Source organism: Phyllostomus hastatus, unplaced genomic scaffold (genome assembly GCF_019186645.2).
Source record: "Phyllostomus hastatus isolate PE091 unplaced genomic scaffold, TTU_PhHast_1.1 phas_scaffold_129, whole genome shotgun sequence".
In the NCBI taxonomy this organism is placed as follows: Eukaryota; Metazoa; Chordata; class Mammalia; order Chiroptera; family Phyllostomidae; genus Phyllostomus; species Phyllostomus hastatus.
Window position 1 is genome coordinate 7,142,394 of NW_025334009.1, and position 14,922 is coordinate 7,157,315.

The window sequence follows — 14,922 nt, forward strand, 5'->3', positions numbered from 1 at the left end:
GTCCCAGCCCTTGTTCGAGGAGGTGGGGTCAGCGCCCCTGACTGACACTCACGGGCTAAACACCCACGAGAGCTGGGGTGCGAGGGGAGGCCCCCAGGGGAGATCTGGTGTTTATTTCAGAAGAGAGAGAGATGGATTTGGGTGGATGCACTCATCGACGTCCCAGATATTCATGCACACATGTGACGTGATTCTACATGACCAGGAAAAGACCCAAAAGGAACCAGATGGGCGGATTGATAGTGGCTGCTTGGAGAACTACGCCTACGTTGTGCTGTATTTTGAAGCCCCAGGGAGGATCAAGGGGACAGAATTCTGGAATCTACTAATAATGTCTGCCAGGGCAGCAAAGTCAGAGGCAGCAGTATATGGGCTTTGGATTTGTCATCCTAGACCTGGAGACTCCGTGTGCCCATGGCTTTTCTTTCTTTCTTTCTTTCTTTTTTATTGAGATATAATTAGAATACAGCAAAGGGCAATTTTGACAACTGTCTGCACGCTTGCATCCACCACCCCAGACAAGACACAGAACATTTCCTCACCCTGGAAAGTGCCCTCACATCCTGCCAGTCACCTTCCCCACCCCCAGCCGCACTGCATCCCCCAGGGTTAGTTTTCGACTGTTCTTGATTGAGTTGCACAGGAGCGGGTGTGGCCTCTACTTGCTCCCACATAACGCCCATGGGAGTGAACTGCCGCCCGTGCCATCGGCTCGCTCTTTCAAATCGCTGACTGTAACTCATCATGTGGAAAATTTACTTACCCGTCCTCAAGTTGATGGGCATTCGGGTTCTTTTCAGTTTGGAGCTCTTTATGGATGAAGTTGCTATGAATGTTCTTTCACGGACTTTTCTTGTGAACATGTGTTTTCACTTTTCTTGGGAAAGATCTAAGAATGGAATGACTGGACCAGAGGGTAGATGTCTCCAGGTTTCACGTTTGGAGAAAGCGTCAAACAATTTTCCGTAGCGGTGGTACCATTTCACATTCCCCGCAGTTGCTCCACACCCTCGCCAACAGGTGGCGCCATTCCGAGGTGGGCCACCCTAGTGCGGTCAAACAGTCACTGCGGTTTCCATTCTCATTTCCTCGCTGACTAAAAAAATTTCAGGCCTGTTTCCTATGATTAGTGCCCACTAAGCATTGTCTAGCTTCTTTTGTTAAGTGTTCCTGCGTGTTATTTATTGAGTATTAAAATGGTTTCATCCTTTAAAGGAAGTGTTCGTGCAGCTCCTCCGTGGGCTGGGATCTGGCTTCTGTATCAAGGTGATTCCGTTGTCATTTGGTTGCGTCTGCGGAACGCAGGGCTTCCCACGACTGTCTGGATTCCTTACCTCTAGTCACTGAGCGCTGTCCGCCTGCGTATCTGGCCCTCGGAGCGCTCTGCCTCAGGATCTCTCACTTGCGAGGCTGCAGCTTTGGATTCTGCTTGCAGACCAGCCACATGCCCCCTGTGGCCCTGCCCATCAGATGCAGGCCTGTTGCTTGGTTACCATCTCACAGGCCCCGGTCCCGCTGGTCCAGCCCTGCCTCACCTCCCAGAGCCCCCTTCCGCAGAGCCGGGCGTCTGGACACGCCTGCTCTGGGCAGTCTGAGTGTGCGGTGGTGTGGACTTAACTAACACCCATGAATGGCAGCTGCGAAAGAGACAGAACGATCCAATTGTCTGGGTATCAGGCTGGTTGCTTTCCTGAGTTAAGCATGTTGTGGGTATTTTTTTTTTCAAAGGTTAAAAAAGAAAAATAGAACTGTCACTTCTCCAAGTGAGGGAAAAATACTGGCAACGTGAGCAATCAGGACTGCCGTCTTCTCTTCTCACAAAAGCCTGTTGTCTCCGCATCCTTCTGCCACTCTGCCAGCGCCCTCCCCGTGTGCCATTCCGTAATTAGGGCCAATATTGTCATTGCGGAGGAAGGAGCCCTAATCCTGGGCCTGGAAGTTGCAACTCTCCGCCTGTGTCTCACCAAGACGAGTTAATGGCACGGTCTCCTGCTGGGCGGTTTAGGGGCGAATGAATAAAAATAGATTAATAATAACTAGGGCGTTCCTGCCATGGGCCCAGCTGCCTGGTGTGTCCAAGCTGGAGACAGTGGACAGAGCTGGCAGGGTACCAAGACCAGAGCTGTGAACACGCCTCCCTCCCTGTGTCCCAAACATTCATAATGGTATCCCAAAGGGGTGTCTCCCTTAAGCATGGAGCAGACAAGAATTTTAATATGTTTCTCTCTCTGGAAGATATCAGGATATCTAATTTAGGCCTTGGCAACTTATTATTTTTTAAAGACTTTATTTATTTATTTTTTAGAGGAGAAGAGAGGGAGAGAAACATCAGTGTGTGGTTACCTGTTACACACCCACTACTGGGGACCTGGCCTGCAACCCGGGCATGTGCCCTGACTGGGAATTGAACCAGCGACGCTTTGCTTCGCAGGCTGACACTCAATCCACTGACCCACCCCAGCCAGTGCCTTAGCAACTTACTAAAGTCTCCTACTCTCCACTCTCTAGCACCCTAAAAAGTCCTAAAATGTTTCACTTGTCTGCTCCAGCTTGACTCTCTCTTGAATGCTGTCTTTCCCTACCGTCTCTTGGACTCTTCTCAGGCCACACACTTCCACACAGCATGCAACTTTTCCGTGGCCTCGCCCGGTTCCGCTCCGCAGCCGTAGGAATTCCTGTTATATAACCATTGTCTTTCTTTCAATACTCAACCCATCTACGTGGGTTTTTTTATCTTTAAAACTGGAGAAGGGGGGCCAGGTGACCTAAAAAGAATCAAAATCTAAATAGTTCTATATACAGGGTGGGGCACGAGTAGGTTCGCCGTTGTGAGTTCCTGAAACACAAAGTCTACTCTTGTGTTATCATTTATGAAGTATTGTATGATTTTCCATAGGAACAGCTGTAAAACTACTTTTGCCCCACCCTGTACATAAGACAACTGAATTTATAATGAAGGAAAAAAGGCTTAATACAAGAAAAGTCCAGGTTCACTGGTGAAGTCTACAAAATTTAAGGAAGGAATAATATGGATCTTATATAAATTCTTTAAAAATAGAGGAGAAGGGGTTTTATTTTATGAGGCTAGCCCATCTCCACTATCAAAACCTGACACTGTATGTCAACTACACTTGAATAAATAATAAAACTTGTGCAAAAACCTGACAAAGATGTAACAAAAGAAATACAGACCAATATCTCTCATGAACCAAGACACAAAAATCCTTAATAAATTATAAGTAAATCAAATCTGATGGCATACAAATGGACAACAGGCTGTGGTAAAATGAAGTTTACCCTAAGAATGCAAGATTTATTTCATATTCAAAAAATAATCAATATATGTATGTTATCTATTACTGTATAAAGAAAAGAACTGCCTCCCCCCCAAAAAAAAGTTAGCCTCCCAAAGCAATGAACATTTATTTTTCTCACTGTTTCTGTGGGTGAGCCAACCAGGCGTCATTTAACTGGGTCCTCTGGCACAGGGTCTCTCATGAGGCTTCCGTCCAAGGGCGGGGGTCCTGTCTGGAGGCTTGACCGAAGAAGGATCTGCTTCCGAGAGCATTCGCGTGCTCGTTGGCAAGATTCCGTCTGTGGGCCGTTGAGCGGGAGCCCTCTGTTCTCCTCTGGCCGTTGGCGGAGGCCTCCCTCCTTCCGCCTGTGGGCCTCTCTCGCCAGGGCGCCGCTCACAGCCCGGCAGCTGGCTTTCCCGCAGCCAGTGAGTGCGGGAAGCTGCCTAGCCTTTTTATGACCTAATCTCAGGAGGGACGTGCCCTGGCCTCTGCCTGTTGAGGGGACGCCCGGGGACCGTCTCAGAGGAGGCCGGCGACATTGTGACCCACCCCAGGAGCAGGATCAAGGAGGAGGAAAATGCGAGATCTCATGAAAGAAAATGTATTTGACAAAATTCAAAATGAAATCTTTCGGCAAATGACGAATAGAAGGCAACTTTTCTGACCTGATAGAGGGCATCTGTGAAAAATCTGAAGCTGCCCTGGCTGGCGCAGCTCAGTGGATTGAGCGCGGGCTGCAAACCAGGCATCGCAGGTTCGATTCCCAGTCAGGGCACATGCCTGGGTTGCAGGTCATGACCCCCAGCAACCACACATTGATGTTTCTCTCTCTCTCTCCACCTCCCTTCCCTCTCTAAAAATAAATAAATAAAATCTTTTAAAAGATCTGAAGCTTAGGTGGTACTTCGTGGTGAAAGAATGGGCACTTTCCCCCTCCAGCAGGAGCGAGGCGAGGAGGCTCACCTCGCCTCTCCCACTCACCATCGTCCTAGAGGTCACAGCAAGTGCAATAGAAAGCAAGAGAAGGAAATAAAAGCCATAAATATTGGTCAGGAGGAAGTAAAGACATCTCCATTTGTGGACAATGCAATATGTATGTAGAAAGCCCACAGGAATCTTTTTAAAAATTATTAAAAGGAACAGGGGAGTTAAGCGAAGTTACAAAAATACAAGGTTAATATATAAAAATCAACTTTATTTGTATATACTGTCACAAACAATGAGAAGATAGGCATTTTAAAGAGACCATTCATAGTAGCATTAAAGCCATAATATTTAGAAATCAGTTTGATGAAAGATGTACAAGGTACAAGACCTCTGCTGGAAAACTGTAAGAAATCTCAGAGCAGATGCAAGGCTAATGGACTGAAGGAGAACAGCAATCACATGATTCTTTCAATCAAGGCAGAAAAAGTCATCGAACAAATTCAACTCCTATGTATTATCACAAACTTTATTTTAGAAAACTGGGATAAGAGGGAACCTCCCTCAAACATAGCTGCCAAACACACGTCACAAATGTCCAGTTACCTATGGCTGGATGACAAATGACCCCAAAACAGAGTGGCTTAAAACCATAGCAATTAACACGCCGTGATTCCGCGGGCCCTGAACTTGGGGTCGTGTTCAAAGCTGGGTGATTTTTCTGTGCCATGTGGCACTGGCTGGGGTCACTCACTCGCCTGCACGTGTGGATGGGCTGGGCAGGAAGGTCCCAGAAGCCTTTGCTCGTGCATCTGGCGCCTGCACAGGGCCTCTCCCTCTCCGAGTGGCCTCGAGTCATCCCCTACGTGGGCCTGAGCTCCTTCACCACATGGCGCAGGCTCCTGAAGGCTGGGCCTGGGACAGGGATGCTGTCACTTCCATCCCATCCCACTTGTCAAACTGAGTCACAGGCTGCCCCAACATCCAGTGGAGGGCAAACTAAACCCAGCTCCCGATGGAAGACACGGAGGGTGTGCAGCGTTGAAAGCTGTCTACCACGACGAATGGATGAAGGGATGGACGAATGAATGAGCTCTCCTTCTCTCCGGTCCCCACGCTGGTAAGAGAAGGAGCAAACCGGACCCTGCACACCTGCCTCCGTGTCGCTGCCTCTCCTTTAGGCAGAACATAAACTGGGGACTGATCCCGTTCATGTGTGTCCGGGTGCGTATAAACTCTACTCTGGAGTTCAGCATCGTCCTTTAGTGCCTTTCTGCTTCCTCCTGCCTGTCCTACCCTCTGCTCCCACTCAGTTTCTCCTCCCGAATGCAACCAGAGTCTCTCACTTGCGGGTGCCGAGGCTATTTCCACTAGGCCCGCCTTACAGAACCCAAGAAACGAACCTCTGAAAGCACAAGGTCACCAGGGTGCGGAAAATTGTTTTCGAGCACTGGGGCCTTCCCTCCCCACAGAGCCCCGGAACCTTACCCCACGGGCAGCTCCATGTCTTCCGTCTGGGAGGCAAGTTTGGGTCAAAACCAGTTATTATGTGGATTTCTGGGGCTCGAGCCTCCACAGTTACCCTGCACTTGGACTTGAGTGCCCTGGCCGTCCTTTCGTGCTCTGCTGCTGTGACAGAGGCTGTACGCTCTCCAATAAACCCAGAGCCCCATTCTGACTAATAAGCCAGGAGCACGCAGTGTAAACAGTCTAACAAAAGGGGAGGCCGGCAGAAGGGGAGAGCTCTTTCTTTTCTGTGTCACAGAACACAGCCCACTCCAGGAAGCCAGTGACTCAAAACCATTGCAGAAACCAATGCAGGGTTTCCCGTCCATGTATAGGACTTTTCCTCCTTAAAAGGTGGTGTCTCAAAAGGAACCAACTAGCCATGTTTCCTGGAATTCGGAGCCTGGACAATGCTTCAGTGTATCTTTATCCGGGCATGCTGCAGGAAGATATGAATACAACTAGCATGTCCCTTAGTGCTGGAGGAGGAGGAGAGAGTGCTGTGTGGGTCCCATTTGCCCACAGCATTTGAGAAGATGCCAGAGATTGGCAACATCAGTCTTACCTATTTCAGCAAAGAGAGTGTGTGTGTGTGCACGCTGGTGCCCAAGGGCTGAATAATGCCCTCGTTCTTTCCTCTTTTAGAAGAGAGAAATAACGCGCCATTTGAATGCTGGAAGAGATGCTTGAGATCATATGTTGACAAATGAGTAGACAGAGGCCCGAGAAGGAGAGTGACTCACCTGCTGTCACACAGCTAGCTGGAAACGGGACAACAGCTACAAGGCAGGTCCTCCAGGTGTAGATCTGGGTACTACTGATCCATATTCTTCCCAAAGGTGGGACTTCTCACTAAGTGGGGGAACAAAGCCATGATGCTTGTGGATACAGACATCCTGACATGACAGGTGAGTAAAACAGGCATTGTGGCAGGGAAATGAAAGCAGGGAAATGCTCCCGTGATGTCCAGAGCAATGGCAGGCAGGCCAGTTCTGCGTGGGTCGCAGCCACGGGAAGTTGCAATGGATAATACCTGGGCTGAGAAAGGTGCAGGGCAGGCATCTCAGCAGAGATGGCGGAGGGGGTGACCTCAGAGAGTCAGGAAAGCCGGGAGATAGCCAGGACCTCAGTGTCTGCCCCGCGGAGGACCCACGCTTGGTTTCAGTGAGAACGTGAAACCTCCATCTGCTGCTGGGACGGTGACCGGCCATTGCTTTCCGAACCTCCCTGAGGAAGAATGAGATGTCAATGAGATGCCATTGAGTCTAGGCCCTCGACTCCATGATGGCGTAGCCGGTGATTCATTTCAGAAGAGGAAAGTCCTCACTCTGGGATAGAGGAGAGCCGAAAGCTGAACAAAGACTGGGAAAATAATAGGTTTCAGCTGGTCTCGACCGCCGACTAGCCAGGGGACCGTCAGCAATTCACTTACCTTCTGAGCCCCAGGATACTCACACAGCATTTAGGATGCTTTGGGCTGCCAATAACAGAAAACGCCAAGCAGTTCAGGACATCAGTCCTTCAGGAACGGGAGGCCCACGGGTCGGGCTCACTCAGCAGGCGCAGAAGCTCAGCAGTGTCGCCCAGGACACAGGTTCTTTCCATCGCTGCATTCTGCCATCTCGACGGATTTTATCACCGGGTTAGTAGCAAGATCAGAGCGGCAGTTCCAAGGTCCCCTTCCAGACACAGAAACGAAATGTTCAGGCTGACTCTGAGGAGCAAAGATAATGTTCCCGGTGACAGCCAGCAAACTGCTCACTTCTCATTGGCCAAAACTGAGTCACGTGTCCTTTACTTCACTATTTACTGTATTCATGGGAAAGGATTGGGGTTGTGGAATGAAGGTCTCTCCTTGAAGCTGGAGATAGGCTCACCTTCTTCCGAGCCGTGTGAGGGACAGGTCGCCACTGAAACAAAACGGAAATTGAAAAAGAAGGAGGTAAAAATGAGCGTATCTTCAATACATCTACACTATCCGTGAAGACAGTATCACCCTGGATATAGAAAACACAGAGTCCTTACGAACGTCAGACGAAAGGACTGGGTATTCTTTACATTCTGTAGAATGTACAACGAAGCGACAGAGCGCGACAAGCCCAGAGGAACTTGTGCAGGGGCATCCTCTGGCGAACACGGGACATCGGCCCGAAGCCTGTCGTTGGGTCGAGGTCAGAGGTCTCTTCCGCTGCACTGGAATGGAATGTGAGTGGCTGGCCTTGAACTCCCCACTAAACCAGCTGCATCCTGAGTTCCCTTTACTCTGATTTCATCACGACCCAAGCAAAGCGAGTGCTCGGAACTGCGGTTATTTAAATTTCCAGCTGCAGGAAAGCGGATCTCTCCACAATTCCACAACATGCTCGCCACCACCACCCTGCACTGGCTCACCACCAGTGCAGGGTCCTGGCTCGCCACCACCACCCTGCACTGAGTTCTTGGAAGAGGGTCATTATTTTTCTCGAGGAAAGTTCCTCTGCCTCCAACTGGCAAGGCTCACACGGGCCAGTGTGGGGCGGGGCGGCCCCTCCTCTGCTCTTACCCCAAGGTGGGCGGCAGACCCAATGCTGGCTGGTCACACCCTGAAGTCCCACTGTCCCCAGGCCCTCGTTCTCCTGGCTGTGGCCCCCGAAGGCCCTGGACTAGTTTCCAGGGACAGGCCCATCTGGCTCAAAGGTCATGTCACTGCTCTCAGCTGGCCGGGCTCAGGTGAGCACACACATCTCAATCGAGGATGAGGAGAGTCGCAAGCACTCCTTCTGCGGCAACGTTTGATAATGATAATGGTGACATTCTGTTGAGCGTTTGCAACGTGCCCATTGCCATGCTGCATGGCTTAAATGTTTTACCTGGTTTGACAGTCCCAGAAAACCTATGGGCTTGGTATTATTATTACCATACCCCACTTTATAGATTTAAAAACAGCTTAGAGCCCTGGCTGGCATAGCTCAGTGGATTGAGTGCGGGCTGCGAACCAAAGTGTCACAGGTTCGATTCCCAGTCAGGGCACATGCCTGGGTTGCAGGCCACGGCCCCCAGCAACCGCACATTGATGTTTCTCTCTCTCTCTCTTTCTCCCTCCCTTCCCTCTCTAAAAATAAATAAATAAAATCTTTTAAAAATAAATAAAAAATAAAAACAGCTTAGAGATAATAAGCAACTCTCCCCCAGGCCACACCATTTTCTTTCGTTTCACCCTCCTCCTCCTCCTCACCCCACTCCATCATCTCCCTAACAATCTCTGGTCCAGAGGGGCCGGGCTGTCACTGGAGGAGATGAGAGAAGTGACCCCTGTCCTGCCCCTGGGCTTAATTCGGCATCTGGGTGGCAAATGCATCGTTTGGCTCCTTCCTCACGTCAGCATCCCCAAGGCCGTTCTAATGCCAGAACCTTCTCTCCCCAGATGACATAGCCCTCCACTGTGCGTGCCCTTGACCGAACTTTAGTCAGGTCCCTCTCCACCCTCTTGCTGATGAGGCTCGACTTTCGAACTCCCATGCCCCCATCTGCACGGTCCAATGTGAGCAAGAATCCAGGAATCTTACCCCGCTGGTTTAGCCAGAATCCCCCATCCATTTCCGATCACCCTCAATATCTGACGCAATTCCTCTTCTGATAAACTCCTGTCTGATCGCCTGATGCGTCTTCAGCAAGCAAACGGTTAGGTCTGTGTAGCAAAGAATGACGCTGCACTTCTCGTAACTTCCCGCCCACCCACTGAGGTCCCTCACCCTGCTGCTTGGCTATGAATCCCCACTTTTCCTGGCTGTTTCTGGTGTTGGCCCCAGACTCTCTCCCCTGCGGCTAAACCCCACTGTCCTCATCCTCCCCCCCTCCCCCGTCCCCGCCGCCCCAGCAAGGCAGCCTTACCACTGCAACACGCATCAGAGTAACTTTTCCTTTCACACCCTGCAGGCCGACCCTGAGGACAACCCCGGTGGGACCCCAGCGTCCGGACTTTTTGCAGCTGAGGTTGAGCATCAGCACTCCAGGACAAGAGGAAACACAAGTGGCCTCGGTTCCTGACAACTCAGTGTCAGGCCTGGGGAGCCCTCCCTGACCCTCTGCCTGCAACGAGGGCAAGTTCCCAGAACCCCAAGTGGATGCCTCATCCTGAAAGATGTGCTCAGTAGTAAGAAACCTCAGTGTGCAGAGGCTTGGGTCCAAGGACAATTAATCCAACTACAAAAGACCTCACCAAAAGAGCCCTTTAAACTACAGGCGCCCCAGACAACAAACCTATCATTTGCTTTATAGGAGTTTATAATCACCCCTTCAGACTGCACCTGTACAATTCCTTGTATATAACATACAAAAGCAGGCAGAGCTCATCTGTGCTGTTACTAGCCAGGAGAGAGTACCTTGGTGGGGGAGTGATTGGCAGGGGACCAGAAGGGACTTCCGGCGGTGGGGGGAGCTGGTCACGCTCTGTTTTCCTGATCGGGGTGCTGGCTGCATGAGCGTGCTTGGCACCGAGTGTGTCAGCTTCGTCGATAGCTGACAAATTGTATCAGGTGTGTACGTCCAAACGGTGGCATGTAACAGGGCCCGTCCCAGTCAGCCTTTCCATAGGAAGGTACCTGGGGATGGCCACCCACTCCATGTCCCATTTCTCTTAGGTCCAAGCCAACCTCGGGCTCTGAGGGAGGTCTCCCTAAGGTCAGTTCCTCCCACTACATGCTGGGCTGGCAGGTCTGCGGGGAAAATGCAGCATCTCAGGCTCCTGGGAACACCCCCAGGGAGGCAGGGCGCAGTGACTGCATCATGCATTTCATCGAGCGGAGAAGCAGGCAGGGATGGAGGCACGCACACACACGCACACACACGTGTGCGTGCACACCCATGCACCCCATCTGCGCCTGCGGTCTTGGTTCATGCAAAAGCATATCCCACTCCACCTCTTCTTGTGTGCAGCGTTCCTGAAGGACCCAGAACACAGGAAGGGATAAAAATAACTCCTTTTGACATGGTAATGCACTGCCACAGTCAGCTTCTCAGCATTGTTTGCAGAATTACCCTTTCAGTCAGCCCTCTTTCCCGGGCCAGCGGGCGGCCAAGGCAGCCTGTACTGCGCAGGCTCCGGGCTGTGCTTTGTCCGTCTTCTTGCCAAAGGCGATGACGTGACCCCCGGGGAACCTAAAATATTCTCCCTGACCTCGCCCCACAAATTTTCCAAGACTTTCGGGGCATCTGGTGGCATGGTGACTCCCCTGACAGGCCTGGAGCCAGGGGCTATGGTATCTGTGATGGGGTTTGAAGTCAGGTGGACCTGGGTTCAAATCCCAGTTTCTTTGTTTATTAGCTCTGTGGCCCACACCTGGTGACTATGCGCCTCTGCCTCCTCCCCCGCAAACTGGAAATGAAAACAGCTCCTGGGGCTGCTCGAAGCCAAGCAGCTGTCCGGTGGACAGGGCAGTGGGTGCTCTAGCAGCTGTGAGGTGTATGATGCAGTGTGAAACCTGCAGGCCCTGTGTTCCAGGGCTGACCCTCATTCTCTAGCTGTGTGTCCCCGGGCAGGTCACCTAACCTCTCTGAACTCGGTGTCCTTATCTGCAATGTGCGGGTGCACCTGCTTGGCAGAGCAGTCCCGGGGGGTGAGTATGCCGTGGGGTCATCAGACCCGGTGGCGCTCTGCCCAGATGTCCTCCGATGGCTTTTGCTGTCTCTGCACCGCCGCCACCACCCTCCTTCAGAGGGCTTTTGCTTCCATGAGCCATGCCTGCCACTGTCTTTCGGAAGACCACCTTCCAACCTTCGTGCACAAAGACCTGCTGATTCACTCCCTCCCCACCCAGGGCAGCCCCAAGCTCCCGCTGCACAGCAATGGGAGTAGGATGGCCCAGGCCCCTTGCCGCAGGCTGGGGTAACTTAGAGGTGTAAGGGACACCAGAACTCGCCCATGGGATCAGGGGAGGCCACCCTCTGGGGGACTCTGCCTGACATTGCACCCTGGCCTGGCTTCCTCCCTTCCTGTTTCTCCTGGGAGCACTTCTGTAATAAAGTACTTGCATTCACAGAAGGCCCTTGCTTCTGGAGACGCTCACCCAGGACAGCGAGGGGCGTCCAGCATCTTGGATATGGTTCCCAGGGTCCTCTGCAGCCCCTCACACCGGACGTGTGCAAAGCAGAGCTGTCCTCCCACCTGACCTCTTCCCGTGGTCCCGTGCCCCTGCCCCGAGCCCCAACCCTGCTGACCGTACACCCTCTCCCGCCATCGCCCTCCGCAACTGCAGCGCTGCCGCTTCGGACCCCTAGGCGGGTTTCCCGATGATTTCTGCACCCTCATCTCTCCCACCTCTGCCCGGGCTCCCCTCCTCGCCGGCCTCTCTGCCCCATCGGGACCGGCCCACACTGCAGTCTGAGAGCTTCCGGAATCCTTATCTCATTATCCTCCTCCTCAAACCCTCAGGTTTTCGGGATAATGTTCCACCCTTTTTTTAAAAAAAAAATCCTTACCGAAGGATATGTTCATTGATTTTAGAGAGAAAGAAATGTTAACGCGAGAAACATCGGTCGGGTGCCTCCCGTACGTGCCCCGACCAGGCCCGGACAGGGGATCAGACCTACGACCTCCTGGTGTACAGAGATGACGCTCCAATCAGCTGAGCCACCGGCCAGGGCCAAGGCTCCATCGTCTTAGCTCAGTGCCGAGGCCCTTGACGATCCAGCTCCTCCCCCGCGACCTCGCAGAGCCCTCGCAGTGCTGACCTACCCCTGGGGTGCCAGGCAGCCCGGGACACGCGTCCTTCACGCACTAAGTCTCGCGTTCACCCTGCACAGATCCGCTCAGGCCCCGCCACCTCCCGGAGGCTGCCGGAAGCCCCCGTCTGGCGGGGTGGCCGCTGTAGCCGCATGGCACCATGCGCATGCGCACATCACCATCCTCGCCTTCCCAAGACCGTGGGAGCCCCCCGGCATATCATCTGCATCCTGGCCCACCTAGGGGCTCCGTGGAGAGGGGAGTGCACGGCTTCTCACTCACCTCACCGTCTGCCAGGCACACGGCAGCCACTCAGGAAGTGCTGGTTGAGCGAAGGACACGTGCACGATCCCCTGTCCTGTCGCTGGGGTGTGAGCAGCCACCCCCCTCCTCTCCCGCCCCTCTGGCCCCCACATCTGGGATGCACTTTACCAACGGCCTCTACTTGCCTGCTCCTGAGACACACAGCTAAGCAAGCAGATGTGATCCAGGGCAGAGGCGCGTGGGCCATTTGCATGCGATTTGTTAAAATTTGCATGTAATTGGCTTATGCCTGCAAAATCTGATCCCCGGTTATTTGTTTTGAACGCTGAAGCCGGGTCAGTGAGACATTCGGGAAGGTTATGCCCTCTCCCTCCCTCTGTTGACTTTCCCATCCTCCCTTCCACGCTGGCCGAGTGGCCCTGACAGGCGGGGTGTCAGGGGTCTCTGAGGGCTGAAGAGAAGCCAGGTACGAGGGGACCTGGGCCAGGAGTGGGATGGACGCTTTGCTCCTGTGGCATGAGGAGCAGCATGTGCAGAAAGGCTCTGGGCCAGGCCGAGGGCAAACGTGCCCCTGTGATGCCTCTGGGCTCTGCTGAACTTGCCCTGGAAGCCCACCCACCCAGTGTGGAGGGGGTGGGGCTTTCTGGGGGAAAGAGCCAATCAGGGCTGAGGAGGTGGGCAGAACCGCAGAAGGGAGCCTGGAGTCCAGCGGTAGCAGGAACCAGGGCCCGGAGACCCGCAGGAGAGACGGGAGGCCCGAGACTGCCCAGAGGCGGGTGAGGAACATCGGGCTGTCTGTTGGTCTCCTGGGACCAATTTCCAGGGGATTTTAACACAGTCCGAAATGACGAGTTGAAAGCGGCCCATGGAAGGACTTGGGGTGGGAGGGTGTGTGTGTTGATGTATCAGTTACAAGGGTCCCCCAAGCCGTGGGTCCTCCTCTGACTGGCGACACCTTCCTCCGGAGCACTGCCTCCTACCCCTCCCCCATGCATCCCCTCCGGGGCCACTCAGCCCCTCCCATCACGCTGTCACCTCCCCCTTCCCCTCCCCAGACTACCCAGCATCCCCCATCACCCTCTCCCCTGAGACCACCCACTGCCTCCCCTTCCCACCACGGCTGTAACGGCTGTAAGGAAAGGCAGCCTCGGGCTGGATGGCCCAGCTGTGAGGCAGGGAATCTGGGGTGGACCGAGGCGTCCCGGGCCGGCACGCTGAGGCTCCTGGACGCAGCACACTTGGTCTCGCGCACCAAGGGACGCCGTCCCATTTTGGCACGTCACAGCCAGAGAGCAGGATGTCCTAGGTGGAGTTTGCTGCACGCCAAACGTGTCACACCTTCGGCTGCTGGCTGCGTCACACGCGGCTTCGCCAGCCCGCAAGGTGCCAGACAGGCGCGCGCGTGACGCCGAAGACGGTCACCGCGAGCCCGGGCGCGCCCGTGCGGGGCTTGCTCGTTCCGTCTGGCACCTGGGAAGTGCGTCTCGCGAGTCAGCCTGCTTGGGGGTAACATTGCTTAAGACCCAAAGGCGACATTTTAAAGCAGTTGAGCTCTGAAGTAGCTTTGAATATCAAATAACAAACAAACAAACAAATAAAACTCACGACGAGTGTTTTCAGCTCCTCCAGTCCCCAAACTCCAGGATTCTGAAGACTGCGTAAGAATCATCCTGATGGCTGTTTTAAAATACAGATGCCAGTTCCTCATCCCCGGAGACTCTGGTTCCCAATGCCCGGGGTGGGGTAGGGGGCGGTCCTGACATCCGAGTCCCCAGAATTCCCATGTGCAGCCAGTGATGAACCCACTGACCTAGATCGTGTGTGGCAGGAAGATTAAGATCTGAACTTGGGGCCGCTGCTGCCCGGAAATCAACAGCCAGTGGGCGAGGTCCCCCCAGACGAGGTGCCTGGGTAGGGTGAGGGCTGGGCATCCGGCCAAACAGTGTGGTCCTGGAGCAGCAAGTTGTGTTAAGGCTTCGGTCAAGTGCGGGGCCGAAATGGGGGTAGTTCGCCCACCTGAGACCGAGCCATTGACACCGTCCTGTGGGATTTTCGACAGAGGGAACGTTTACCTGCCCGTCTGAACAGCGCTTTAGGCATTCGGTTTTCATGGACCTTCATTGGTAAAATTGTTTACATGTATTGTATATGAACCTGGCCAAAACAGGCACCGGGATTTCTAAGGAAGACCTGGGACTTCGGGCAAGTTCCTTCCTCAAGGGTAAGAGGAGC

The 14,922-nt window shown here is 53.3% G+C and overlaps 1 long non-coding RNA gene across 1 annotated transcript; it reads right to left on the bottom strand.

Moving 5' to 3' along the window:
* Positions 1–4,659: 4,659 nt before the first annotated feature.
* LOC123830790 lies at positions 4,660–7,627 on the bottom strand. The gene is made up of 4 exons (XR_006787813.1): positions 7,182–7,627; positions 6,760–6,953; positions 6,470–6,578; positions 4,660–5,337 (listed from the first exon to the last, which is right to left on the bottom strand). It is a non-coding gene; the product is annotated as an uncharacterized LOC123830790 (long non-coding RNA).
* Between the last annotated feature and the right edge of the window lie 7,295 nt (positions 7,628–14,922).